This window comes from Brassica napus, chromosome C5 (genome assembly GCF_020379485.1).
Source record: "Brassica napus cultivar Da-Ae chromosome C5, Da-Ae, whole genome shotgun sequence".
Taxonomy (NCBI): domain Eukaryota; kingdom Viridiplantae; phylum Streptophyta; class Magnoliopsida; order Brassicales; family Brassicaceae; genus Brassica; species Brassica napus.
This window is the reverse complement of record NC_063448.1, coordinates 23450695-23464382: the sequence shown is the minus strand read 5'-3', so window position 1 is coordinate 23464382 and position 13688 is coordinate 23450695. Positions and strand designations below refer to the sequence as shown.

Here is a 13688-nt window from a genome sequence, read left to right as displayed (position 1 = left end):
CACTATCAATTGCTTTTTTGAGTTTAAAAAGTAAACGAGCATCAGATTAAGTAGAATCGATTTAACCATTTACGACCAAGTTACCATGTCCGTGTTATTTTTACAACGATTTTACAACGCTTAACCCTAAACACCGAGAATGAAATCCCTAAACCCCAAAGTCACGTATCACCTAACATCATATCTTCTTCTCTACTACTTCTTGCTCTTTATTCAACTTAAACTCTAAAACCCAAAAACTCCAAATAAATTTTTAAAAACTAAAGAAATACATATTATATAAAACAACATTTGTTACACATACATTAAGATGGTAAAAAAACAATATTAAATACAACATTTGTTACATATATTACATCACTCTAAATCGTTTTCGTTCTCATCAATATTACATCACTCTAAATCGTTTTCATTCTCATCACTATCATTACAATCATCATCGTCGCTTCTCTCGAACTCGTCTTCACGTGCTTCATCTGTAGCATCTTCGAGAATATCTTCACATTGAAAGTTTTGCGGATCGATCAAAAGGATTTCATCAGTTAGTTGTTTTGGTACCTCAACTTCATTGATAGCGTCTTCTTCTTGCAAGGGCGGTTCTTCTCCAGCGACAATGCGTCCACGAGGTGTAATTTTGATAGCAGCTAACCAGTTTATCCCGGAAGTTCGAAGCCGAGGATAAGGAAGGAAGCTAACTTGCTCGGCTTGTGAAGCTAAAATGAAAGGCTCAAATTTGTTGTATCTTCTCCCAAAATTGACATCCACAACACCAAATTGGTTATACCGAATTCCTCGGTTCACAACAGGATCGAACCATTCACATTTGAAGAGGACGCATTTTAGCTTCAATAACCTCGGAAATTCCACTTCAATAATCTCTTGCAAGATCCCGTAAAAGTCTGTTTCACCTTTCACACATATTCCGTACTTACTCGTTGCCCGATGTCTCCCATACTCGTATGTGTGAAAGGTAAATCCTCGTGTGAAATACATAGGTGATGTGGTGACCTTTGCAACTGGACCTTGAACCAATTCGTGAAACCATACGGGATAATAAGGATCGTCATAATCAACCTGCAAAAAGCATATATTCTTAATTAATATTGAAGTATCAAAACACTTACTTAATTAATCAATATATGAGATATATTACGTACCTGTGATTTTAACCACTTGACAAAGTGCTTATCTTTACGTGTGCTTATCTTTACGTGTGTCCACAACAGTTGCAGATATTCCTGGTATTGTTTCTTCAACTTGAGATACAAACATGCTGCAAATTAAACAAATAATCAAGTCATACATAATTAACTTCAATTCATATAATTAACATTCACAAAAATATTTACCTTTCAAAGTAACGGGTCACTGCATCCTCGCAGTTGAGCAGAATGTAAGTGTGGGCACTATGTTTATCCTCTTCACATGACCACCATACTTCTTTCGTTTTACCACCAAACCGTCCAATTTCGCAGAAAATGTCAGGAACACCATCAATTGGATATGATGTCGGTACTCCACCATCTCATATCTTCTAGGAACTCTTTTTCTCGTACGAACAGTTGGAGCAAAGTAGTATGATGTGAAGTTAGATGTTTCGGCTGTCAAACTCCCTGCAACTATTGAATCTTCCACCTTTGCAAGATTTCTTGCTTTCCCCTTCAAATGTTTCATCTGTCGCTCATACGGATACATCCATCCGTTGTGAACAGGTCCACGAAGCAATGCTTCATACGGTAGGTGGACAACTAGATGCTCCATGACGTCAAAAAATGAAGGAGGAAATATCTTCTCCAGGTTGCACAATATGATCGGAATGTTCTGATGAAGTTGTTCGATGACTTCTTCCTTGAACGTACGTGTGCTAAGATCTCTGAAAAATGCTCTGATGGCTGTATATTGCAAAAGTAATCAAATTAATAACATTTCATAACATATGTATATATATTATAAAATTATAATTACCTGCAAGTGCTTCATGGACATTTGCTGGAAGGAGCTCGGCAAAAGCAAATGGAAGTAGTCGTTGCATAAACACATGACAATCATGACTCTTCATTCCGGAGAACTTTTGACCTCGTTCAATACATCTTGACAGATTTGAAACATAACCATCAGGAAACTTTACTTCTGATGCAACCCAGTCAAACAAGGTTGTTTTGGCTTCTGATGACAACCGGAAGATGGGAACATGAACGTTTCCATTGCTCTTGATATGTAACTCACTTCTTGAGCAAATATCAGGTAAGTCCATCCATGACTTTTTGTTATCTTTTGTCTTCCCAGGGACGTTAAGTAATGTATTCATGATGTTTTCAAAGAAGTTCTTCTCAATATGCATGACATCCAGATTGTGGCGTAAGAGAAGATCCTTCCAATAGGGTAGCTCCCAAAATATACTCTTCTTATGCCAATTGTGAAAGACACCATACCCATCAGTCATATTTCCAGGAACATGCCAATTTCCTCCAACCTTAACTGTTTCCTGAGCTCCGTAATAATCAATGTCTGCTTCGATCTGCTGGCCGGTGAGATATGGAGGAGGACTGCCTCTGACAATTTTTTTGTGCCAAAATAATGTCTTATTTCTTCTGTACGGATGGGCAAGTGGAAGAAAGCGACGATGACAATCAAACCAACAACTCTTCCTACCATTCTTCAGTTGAAAAGCATCCGTCGATCCAAAACAATATGGACAAGATAATCTTCCATGTGTTGTCCAGCAAGACAACATCCCATAAGCAGGGAAATCACTTATCGTCCACAGCAGAACTGCTCGCATCGTAAAATTGTTTTTCAAGGAACAATCGTACGTCGTCACCCCTTCTGACCACAATTGCTTTAGCTCTTCTATCAACGGTTGAAGAAAAACATCAAGAGACCGTTTTGGATGCTTCGGCCCAGGGATTAATATGGTCAAAAATAGAAATTCTTGTTCCATGCACATATCCGGCGGTAAATTGTACGGCATAAGAATGACTGGCCACAAAGAATATTGTCTACCAGACATTCCAAATGGACTAAATCCATCGGTGCATAACCCAAGATAGACATTCCGGATATTTGTAGCAAAATATGCGTGTACCTTGTTGAAATGTTTCCACGCTCTTGCGTCTGATGGATGTGCAACCTCACCATCTCTCTGGACATGTTCTGCATGCCACCTCATCGATGCAGTAGTCCTCTCAAATTGATATAATCTTTTCAATCTGTCTGTAATTGGTAGGTACCATATCATTTGGTACGGTACCCTATTCCTCCCACGGCCTTGCGGTTTGAATCGTGTTTTTTTGTAGAATCGACACTCTTCTAACTTGTCATCTTCTTTCCAGTAGATCATGCAGTTGTCGATGCAAACATCAATCATCTCCGAAGGCAACCCAAGACTATAAACCAATTTCTGAATCTCATAATATGATTCAGCAGACACGTTGTCTTCTGGCAAATACTCTTTAAACAACTCCGCCCACGCATCCATGCAATTCTCTGGTAAATTATGATCCGTTTTAATATTCATCATCCTAGTTTCTAGAGACAATTTAGAGAGACCTTCTCTACAACCAGTGTAGATTGGTTGATTTGCAGCATCTAGCATTTCATAAAACCTTTTTGCATCCAAATTAGGTTCTTCTACATTTCCAGTTCCATCAGCTATTGTTGTAGTTGTTTCTAAAAATGCATCACTAATCATATCTTGAACCCTATCATGATATACCATATGCTCCTCTTGATGATAATTATATTCATTATGCAAATGATTCGGTTCTTCACTATGATGAGCATCCTCAAAATTATTATTACTACAACTAGCTTCATTTCCCTCATAACCCTCTCCATGTTGATACCAAATGTAGTACTGTGGTGTAAATCCTCTGTTTACTAAATGCTTCCATACAGTTTCACTACGTGCAAATTTTGAATTCTTGCATTTCCGATAGGGGCATAACATCTTACCGCTTTCCTGCATGATCGGTGTAAAGCCCGCCTGGTGCATGAATGTTTCTAGCCCGCTCAGAAATGCGTTCGTCACCCTCCCGTCGGAATATTTGTGAAAATACATTCAACTCCGTAACTCGTAAATACTACCGCCACCGGCCATTTTTTTCTTAGATTTTTTTTATGAAATTTGTTTTTTCTGATTTTTTTTTCTTTCCGTTTGTGTGTTGTGAGGAAGAGAGTTGTGGGAAATGACATATATATAGAGAAATTTTCGAGTTGGGTAGTTGAAATATAACAACGATTTTACAAGGAATGTTTTACATGAATTTTACATGGTTTTAACATAATATTTACAACGACTTTACGACGAAATTAGGTAAGTTAAAGCACATTCAATACACGTTTTCATCTAAATATAACGGTAGCATGTTTCGTTGTAATGTCGATGTAACGATTACGACGTATTTCTCATTCCACGTACTTTCGTCGTAAACTTACATGGACTTTACGACAAAAATATTTCCTCGTAAATTTACATGGAGTTTACGACGAAATTTGGTCTCCTCGTAACTGCGTTGTAAACACCATGTAAATTTACGAGGAAATATTTGCGTCGTAAATCTTCGTCGTTATGGAAACGTTTTCTTGTAGTGTCTCGTGATCATTCTACCTTTATTACATGGAGATCGGTGAAGCATACCAACTTGTTGGCCAAAAAAACAACTAACAATGATAAAACTTGAAGGAGATTCACCAACTTGCAGGAATACAAGAGCAAGCGACGTCCAATTTTATCCAACTAAGCAAGATATACACATACAAGATATAAATAAGAATCACATATTCATCACTAAAGCCACCCACAAGGCCACAATGGGGAGCTCTTGATAACAATGGGTAGTTCTTGATTAATTTCTAGTGAGTAAAAAATAAAAATTGAGAAAAGAAAGGGAGAGAATATAATGAATAACTATTTTGAAAAACTATCACAAATATTTAGCTAAAAAAAGAAAGAAAAACTATCAGAAATTTACAAGAAACTCATTCTACACTTGGCACATTGAATGGTTGATATTAAATCTATTAAAATTATAATACATTCGTAATTATAAGAATGGTTATATTCTAAATATTAAAATATAATTTTGAGAGACTAGGGTAATTTTCACCATACACTTGGTATTGAAATTACACACCATACACTTGGTATTGAAATTACACCAAATTTGATGTTTTGGCGTCATATATTTTCTATCTTCAACTATAACATCAAATTTTACACAAAAGACAATGTTATATATTATTTAATTTTAAAATTTTAATTATTTTAATTTAGAAATTATTATTTATTACATTTAAATTATTTTTGTTAAAGTTTTGTAATTTTATGTTTCTAAAAAAAATATTTTTTAAAATTAAGATTTCATATTGTTAAAAATAAAAGTAGTTGAAAAAAATATAAAAGTATGTAAGATATTTAATTTTGTTACCATATGATGTAAATGAGAATGTTCATTTAATTTATTATTAACTGAAAATAAAATAAAATGACAAACAAAAATAAATATAATATGTTATTTTAATTACAAATTTAGGCTAAATATTAAGATTAATTTAACTGTATTATCAAATGAAATATAATAAAATACATTTTAAATATTTTTTGTGAATGTTACACCAAATATGAAATATTATTTACAAAACACCAAACTTGGAATGATATTGTTTTTGGTGTTTATTAAAGTTGAAATTACACGAAATTTGATATTTTGGTTCCGAAAATGGCTTAAGAAGAGTCTCTGATGGATGACGATCCCTTAATGCATGCATTATAAAAGCTATGCTTAACTCTTTTTTTCCTTCTTCCGTTTCATGTTAGACTCAGTTCATGTGTGTGGCATAAGTCTTATCACATAAGCGATTGATTAGGACATGAATTAATGCATTACATATTTTCATTGTTTATATATTTTCTATATTGGCTTAGTGCCATAATTAATTTGGCAGTTTTTTAGGACTGGTGCAGATTATGTTGTGGGTGTTGCTTGAATATAATATATGGTTTGAATAGTTCGATATTAATTGAATTAAGCCACCATTTAGAAAATATCACATATTAAATTTGAAAATAATAACCATGCGCTTGTAGCTTGTTGATAAAGGGCTCACGACTGTGGGTTTCGCCATATAGATTCGAGTCTCGGTCACCGTCGATTAAAATGAGGTGAAAAAAGCAGCCCTCTTGGATGTCTTCGACAAATTTTTCGGTTCAGCTTTGGTGGACGGTCATTAGACGTTAGCCAGATCTCTTTCAAGGATATTCGGATACCGGGTTCACAAATATTTTTTTGAAAATACTAATTGTTTTTAAAAAACTACCTAAAACGCATAAATTTTATGAAAGCCGAATAAACGAAAACATACGATAGGTTTTACGTACACTATTGTGTGTTAAAGCAGAGAACTGAGTAGAGGAGCTTGGGTTGAGTTTAAAATTATCTGATCCATCGGGGGTCATTGAGAGTCTGTTCGTGTTATTGTATAACTGAGATGTACAAGAAATAAAAGCTGTTGTTTTCTGTGCCCATCGTATTAACAGTGAACCATCTTGTAAACATCTATCAAGAAACAAGAAAGTCAGAAGAGTCGGTAGAACAAAAGCGGCATTGCATATTTCTCGGTTTCATTATAAGTGTCGTTTTAAGTTCCGGCACACGGATTAAAAAAACAATTAATTTTGTACATTTTCTATAAAAAAAACACTATTACCTATACACCTAACCATATTTTAACCAATAGAAAAATAAATTTTGCATAAATTTAATAAATTTTACAATAAAAATCGAAAACGACACTTATTTTGTAACGAAAAAAATTCTCTAAAACAACACTTAATATGAAACGGAGAGAGTATAACACATTTAATTTTCGTTGACCCCAAACAAAGAAATATTTAGGTTGGGGTTGTGGACGATTAGATTTGTACTTACAAAATTTAAACAAAACACTAATTATTAATAGTAGTGGCCTATGTATTAACTTTGGTCGTTTTCGAAAGAAAAGTCATTTTTGTCTTCTACCATATGAGTCATGGCCGGTCCTGATATGAACTAGAGCAGCCTTATTGCATGGGACGCTCTCTTTTATTAGTTGTTACGGTCCTGATATGGGACGCTCTCTTTTATTGCATGGCCGGTCCTATATTCGCTCTGTTTCATAATAAACTAGGGCCGGCCCGCCTTACGGACGAGATTATAAATCGAAAATAATTTAAATAGCTAGAGTAAATTTATATTATTAAACTTGATATATCAGTCACAATCAGTCAAATGCTTTGTTGGGTTAAAACTATACTATATATATATATTATTTATTTATTTGTGCTTATACTATAATGTAAATTATTGATTTGTGTTATCCGTGCTTATATTTTACTACTCAAAAACTGTTTATTTTCCAATGAAATTTTGTGACTTTTGATTAAATATTTTTAACAAAATACAAATGATCACAAAAACGTACGAAAATAATTTACAGTAAAATATATTCCAAATAATCTAATTAATAATGTAAATATTGATTTTAATAGTTGCATTGTATTCTTAATAACAATTATTAGGTAATAAAAGGATAACACTATTTGATTTTTTCTTAATACATATAATACATATAACAGAAGAAACCAACGTAGTATATCATAACAGTTTTTTTTTCGGAATATGATCGGATATATTAAAATTGTGTAGTATTCAAAAGCATAATTTGATATGATCATAAAGATATTTGTGAAAATATTTTTTTTAATAAATTTTTAATAAACATTCTAATTTTGTTAAGTTGTGTGTTTAATATGATTATGTTATCTTAGTGTTGTTGTTGTTGTAATCTCGTAATGATTTTTTTCTTGTAAGTGTTATAAAATAATAGAAAACGATGGTTTTATTTAGAGGAGATATGTGTCAAAATTGTAATAGATTATGTTTCAATTTTTCCATAAAATTATGATTGGTTTCTGACTGCTCATAGCCACTGCATAATATCATTGAGGTGATATTATTTTTCGAAGACTATTTGTTTTTTTTTTAGTTTGATGCGGTAGTTTATTGGTTATAATTGTTTATAAATTATGCTATTATACGTATGAATGATGTTTCTAATTGATGAGTGACAGCGCAGGATTGTTTGCAAAGATATTTTGTATAAATATGTAATTATTTTTAATGACACGCTTAATTGTTTGCAAAGATATTTTATATAAATATGTAATTATTTAAATTTTTTTTTTTTAATAATATAACTATAAAGAATGAATTCTTAGTGTTGTCGTTGTTTTTTGAATTCCAAGAAATTTATTAATAGGGAAAACATGGGAAATATGAAATAAAAAAGGAAATGGTATAAATGCGACAATGTATTAGTTGAGCTTGAAACATGTTGTCAAAGATATTGTGTCTCGACATGTAGGGCATTTTAAATTCATTCGGATCCAGTCAATAATGCACTGGTGATGATAGATATGGTTACATTGCAATGCATTTATAATCTCGCCTCTTACAACCTTGTCCATGCATATATTGCACAGTTTATGTACTTCCGTTGCTGAAAGTGCTCTCTTCTCAGCATGGAGATTTGTTGTAGATATGTCGACGTCCATTCTGTGGATTGAATGGGGATTGAAATATGTTAAATGTAGTATGATGTGTACACTGGTCTCTTCATAATTAGTGAGTGACGAAACAGTCTTGTACACGTATGAGGATGATGTTCTGCAATTCTTGCGGCAGAGTAAATGCTCATGTCATTGTATGTGAGCATGTATTGCATGACATCAATAGTTGTATAAGAAAGATATCGAAAAGGAGTAGTAGAGAATTCAAGCGGAATGGATATGTCATTTCGATTTGTATTCCAACTATTTATATTGATGGTGAGATCTCTCTTTGCTTCCGAAGATGCTGGATATGTTTTGGAGTCAAATAAAAGAGCATAGTCTTGGTCTGGTTCCATGTTGATTGGAACGGAGGTGTAGTCGTTTATGTTCTATCTTGATGTATTTATGTTGTCAGACATATGGAGTTTTACAGGGTGTAATGTCATATCTCTGTAACATATAGATATTATGTAGGGGAGTTTTATTTTTGAAAAGCGTTAGGTGTATTTATGAATAAGTAACATTGTAACAAAAAGCATTTATTTTCTGGAGTCTAATATTTTTAAATATAATTTTATATTTTAAATTAGTATCCGCATTATTAATTGTAAATTAAGGCAAAATAGTAGTTTTTTTTCAATTGTCAGACAAAGTATAATATCTAATTGTTCTTAAACCATAATACATATTTAGGTTTATTGTGGTGCTTATATTATATCATTTTTTTATAACTTAGTATGGGATGGTATCTAAAAATTGTAATTTTCTTGATTAAGAATAGGAAAAAAGGTTTGTAGCTACACGAAATTTAAGCTAATATGGTGGAAACAATCCAATGTACGAAAATGTGTCAATAACTACACGAAATTTATGTTAATACATGTCACATGTACGAAGTAAATAATAATATGGTGGCAACGTCACAATCGGGTTTAATTAAATTTAAGCTAAGTTAATGGGGTCAATCCGTAATTTATTAAACTTAATCAACTTAATGATTTATTAAGTTTAATAAACTTAATTGATTTTGTTAATAAACTTAATAATTAATTAAACTTATTAATAAACTTAATAAATTTATTAAACTTATTAAAATTACTAAATTTATTAAACTTAATAAACTTAATCATTTATTAATAAACTTAATCACATATTAATAAACTTAATAAATTTATTAAATTTATTAAGTTTAATAAATTTATTAAGTTTATTAAGTTTAATAAATTTATTAAGTTTAATAAATTATAAAGTTTATTAAGTTTATTAAATTATTAAGTTTATTAAGTTTAATAAATTTGTTAAGTATAATAAATTATTAAGTTTATTAAGTTAAAGTTTATTAAGCTACTAAGTTTATTAATAAAATCAATTAAATTTATTAAACTTAATAAATCATTAAGTTTATGTAATTTAGTAAATTATGGATTGACCCCCATTAACTTAGTTTCAAATCAGTTAAACCCGATTGTAATGTTGCCACCATATTATTATTTACTTCGTACATGTGACATGTATTAACATAAACTTCATGTAGTTGTTGACCTATTTTCATATATCGGATGGTTTCCACCATATTACTATTTTTCCTTAAGAATATCATTGATTGATTACTATTTTTATAAAAATTTATATATAATTAGAGTTAAGGCTCTATTAATATTTTAGTGATCATGTGCATTAACCATTATTGAATCTAGGCCCATGTCTGGAATACGATCATTAAGATAAAAGATTTCTCTATATAATGAGAAAATATAAAGATTGTCTGCCTAACACAGAGTATTCATACAGTGGAAAAAGTCAAAAGTAAATAAAAAAGAGGAATACTTAAAACGGGAAGTTCATGCATAAGCATTATCTATAATACGATCAGTAAGATAAATCACTCCTTTATAATAAGAAAATAGATAGGTTGTCTGACTCAAACCTAGAGTATTCAAATAATGAAAAAAACCGAAAATAGATTCTCGAATACGAAAAACGGGAGAGATCATGCATAAGCATTATTTAAATACATATTATGTTGATTATATATCTTCTTGACAACTTGCGAAGCTGGGTCGTCCATCTTGTTAAGCATAGCACCAATTGGCTCTGTAGCAGCAATCAAAGCTGCTTCACCACTGCCCCCCTAGATTCGACCTCTGCATGAATTTTCTGATCATTGTTATCATCTCCTCCCTGATACAGATAGATGATATGGACAATCAAAACATAGCCAAATAATGCAACATCATAATGACATTAGACGTACATTATCGACGAAATCGGGAAGCGGCAGATGTTCACATTCATTGATATTACGGGTGACAGTGAAGCTTTGACGTCTTGCTGTGAAATCATACGTGGTTAACTTGACATGGAAAGTGTGCGTCTTCCCTTGCATGCCTGTAACAAACAGAGGCATCCGAGAGTCCTCAGGGTAACACCGTCTTCAGCCTACAAAAATATAGTATCTCTCTTAGTAAATGTCATACAATTAATATAATATGAGACCATACAAACTTACCAAAATTTGGCCAGCTTCATGTGCTTCGAGACCATGTAGCTTTGTCATTACACCATCAAAACAAACAAAGATACCTTCATCAGTGTCATCAGCGATTGTAAGCTCCATTCGGTAGCTGTGAAAATAAGCATATCTCAGTATAATAGTGTCATTTCACAAAGAGAAACATAATTGTATGTAGATTAATGATATATATCGCAAAACACCAACAACATGATAATTCTCGCAACACACACATGTAAAGGCAGATTCAGTGCGCTTGAGCTTCCTGCTAGATTTAGAGCAAGCAACGTAACACCATCCTTTCTCTGAATCGGGCCGGATAACCGTGCCGGTGCACATGAACTCAATATCCTATTAGTTATACACCAAATTCATAATCAAAACCACACCATTCATAATAAAAAAGAAAACATCAGAGTAATAAGTTTACCTCAGACACGGCAGTGGTGACAAAGCTATTGAGCTCAGCTACGGTTACGGGCTCGACTTTTGCAATCTCTCTCAGGAGTGGTGCTGCTGGTGTGAGACCAGTGTCTCTGGCACCAAGCTATATACATACACATATACAGTTCACCTTCAGGCTAAGTATATGAGGACACTACTATATCTAATAAAATGTCCAACATACCGATATAAAACACGTTTGACCTGTTGCCAAAAAAAAAACACACGTTTGACCATCAATATATTTTAAATACATATCAGATTTGAACATCGAAAACCAATAAGCACAAATAGATTTACCAGAATCTAAAATCTAACAATCATGTATATGAATATCAGAAGCATTCGCATAAGAACCGAGGAAACGGAAATTTTTAAATCAATCATAATCAACACATAAAAACCAGAAAAAAAAAGAAATCCACTGCAATAATAAACTCAGACGATCATATATAAAGTAATATTGGGCTTACATTCAAATCGACTATGAGCAGGTTCAGCCGCATGAGTTCACCACTTCGCTTCAGATTCTTGACCTCAGATACTATTGAGTTAGCCATAGCAAAAAGAAAAAAAATACGATGAGAAACGTTTGGAAGATGGTTCGAAGAGAAGTCAAGCATACCTATTTATACTGTGGAAGCACCGCTTTTTACAAAGCTTAACACACATTTCATATGACGAAAGGCGAAAGGACTTGATCACGATCTACAATCACAATCTCTCTAATGTCGAAAACGGCTGATTTGTATGAACCCTAAACGACGCGTCCAAGAGCCGATTCATATGAAGCCATTGTAACCCTGATAAAAAAAACGCAGCGGTTTGATACTGGCAAGGCTTTATGTCTTCATGCGACTTTAGGCCTCAAATTGAAAGCCCATCAAGATTCCCGTATTAATGAAACGACGTGTTTCGTCGGCTGACGTGTCGCGATGAGAGGCAGCGACTTATCTAGCTGGCCGCTGATGTGGAGGCATGAGGAGTGAGAGAACTTTGTTTTATAATAATAGATATCATTTCGGATAACCAATAAGCTTTATTTAAACTATTTTCATTTAATTAATCACATTAAATAAGAACATATTATCTATTATACAATTTTCTTAATCTGCGTAAAAAATGTCAAAATGACACTTAATATGAAACAGAGAAAATATAATTAAGTTTAAATATTTATTAAAAAATTTGACCACTAATAAAGTTACATCTGTCTACAAAGCATCTATTCAAGTTTTTAGAGCATCATTAGGACATCTCCAACCCCACTGCATAATTTACGGTAAAATGAAGTAGAAAATGTAGTCATGAACAAAAAAAAATTACTCCATTTATAGAGTAATGATTTTTGTTTGTTCATGACATCATTTTTCACTCTATTTTGCAGTAAATTATGCAGTGGGGTTGGAGATGTCCTAATGATGCTCTAAAAACTTGAATAGATGCTTTGTAGACAGATGTAACTTTATTAGTGGTCAAATTTTTTAATAAATATTTAAACTTAATTATATTTTCTCTGTTTCATATTAAGTGTCATTTTGACATTTTTTACGCAGATTAAGAAAATTGTATAATAGATAATATGTTCTTATTTAATGTGATTAATTAAATGAAAATAGTTTAAATAAAGCTTATTGGAAATGCTTTTAGTAGGGAAAATATCTTCCAAAATTATATCACCTTTATTATACTATATTATTAAATAGCATAATTAAAATTTAAGTAAATAAAAAAATAAACCAATCTTAAGATGGAAAATGTTATAAAAATCTCTCAACTTGTGTAAAGAATTTCTTTGGGAGCAATCTTTCATGCATTTTTCTTGCCTTTCTCATCTCTTTTAATTTCTTTTTATATTTTTATTATGTACGGCCATGTGAGGTACCCTCACTAATGGTTCTCTTATAACTTCTAACTAAAGAACTGATTCTCATAATTTCTTCATCTCTCTCGTACTTTTCCATATTTTTATTTCTTTTAATTAGTGAGATACTTAGCTACAACTTTCAGTTGGAGGTGGCCTTGTGGCTGCCATGGAAATCCCTTATATATTAATTTTGGAGCATTACAACATGTTTTTGTAGTCACGTGTCATCACTACGATGATTCTTAGAATCCTTAAAAAAATAAGTTGGTCCATAT

The 13688-nt window shown here is 32.3% G+C and overlaps 1 long non-coding RNA gene across 5 annotated transcripts; it reads right to left on the bottom strand.

Annotated features, from left to right (window-relative positions):
• Positions 1-10463: 10463 nt before the first annotated feature.
• Positions 10464-12731, bottom strand: LOC106433916. 5 transcript variants are annotated; one of them, XR_007323580.1, is made up of 8 exons: positions 12172-12724; positions 12020-12076; positions 11731-11750; positions 11533-11649; positions 11336-11453; positions 11100-11214; positions 10845-11029; positions 10464-10771 (listed from the first exon to the last, which is right to left on the bottom strand). It is a non-coding gene; the product is annotated as an uncharacterized LOC106433916 (long non-coding RNA). The 5 variants fall into 5 exon arrangements; XR_007323578.1 differs by having other exon boundaries at positions 12020-12090; positions 12172-12722; XR_007323579.1 differs by having other exon boundaries at positions 11533-11750; positions 12172-12731.
• Positions 12732-13688: the final 957 nt, after the last annotated feature.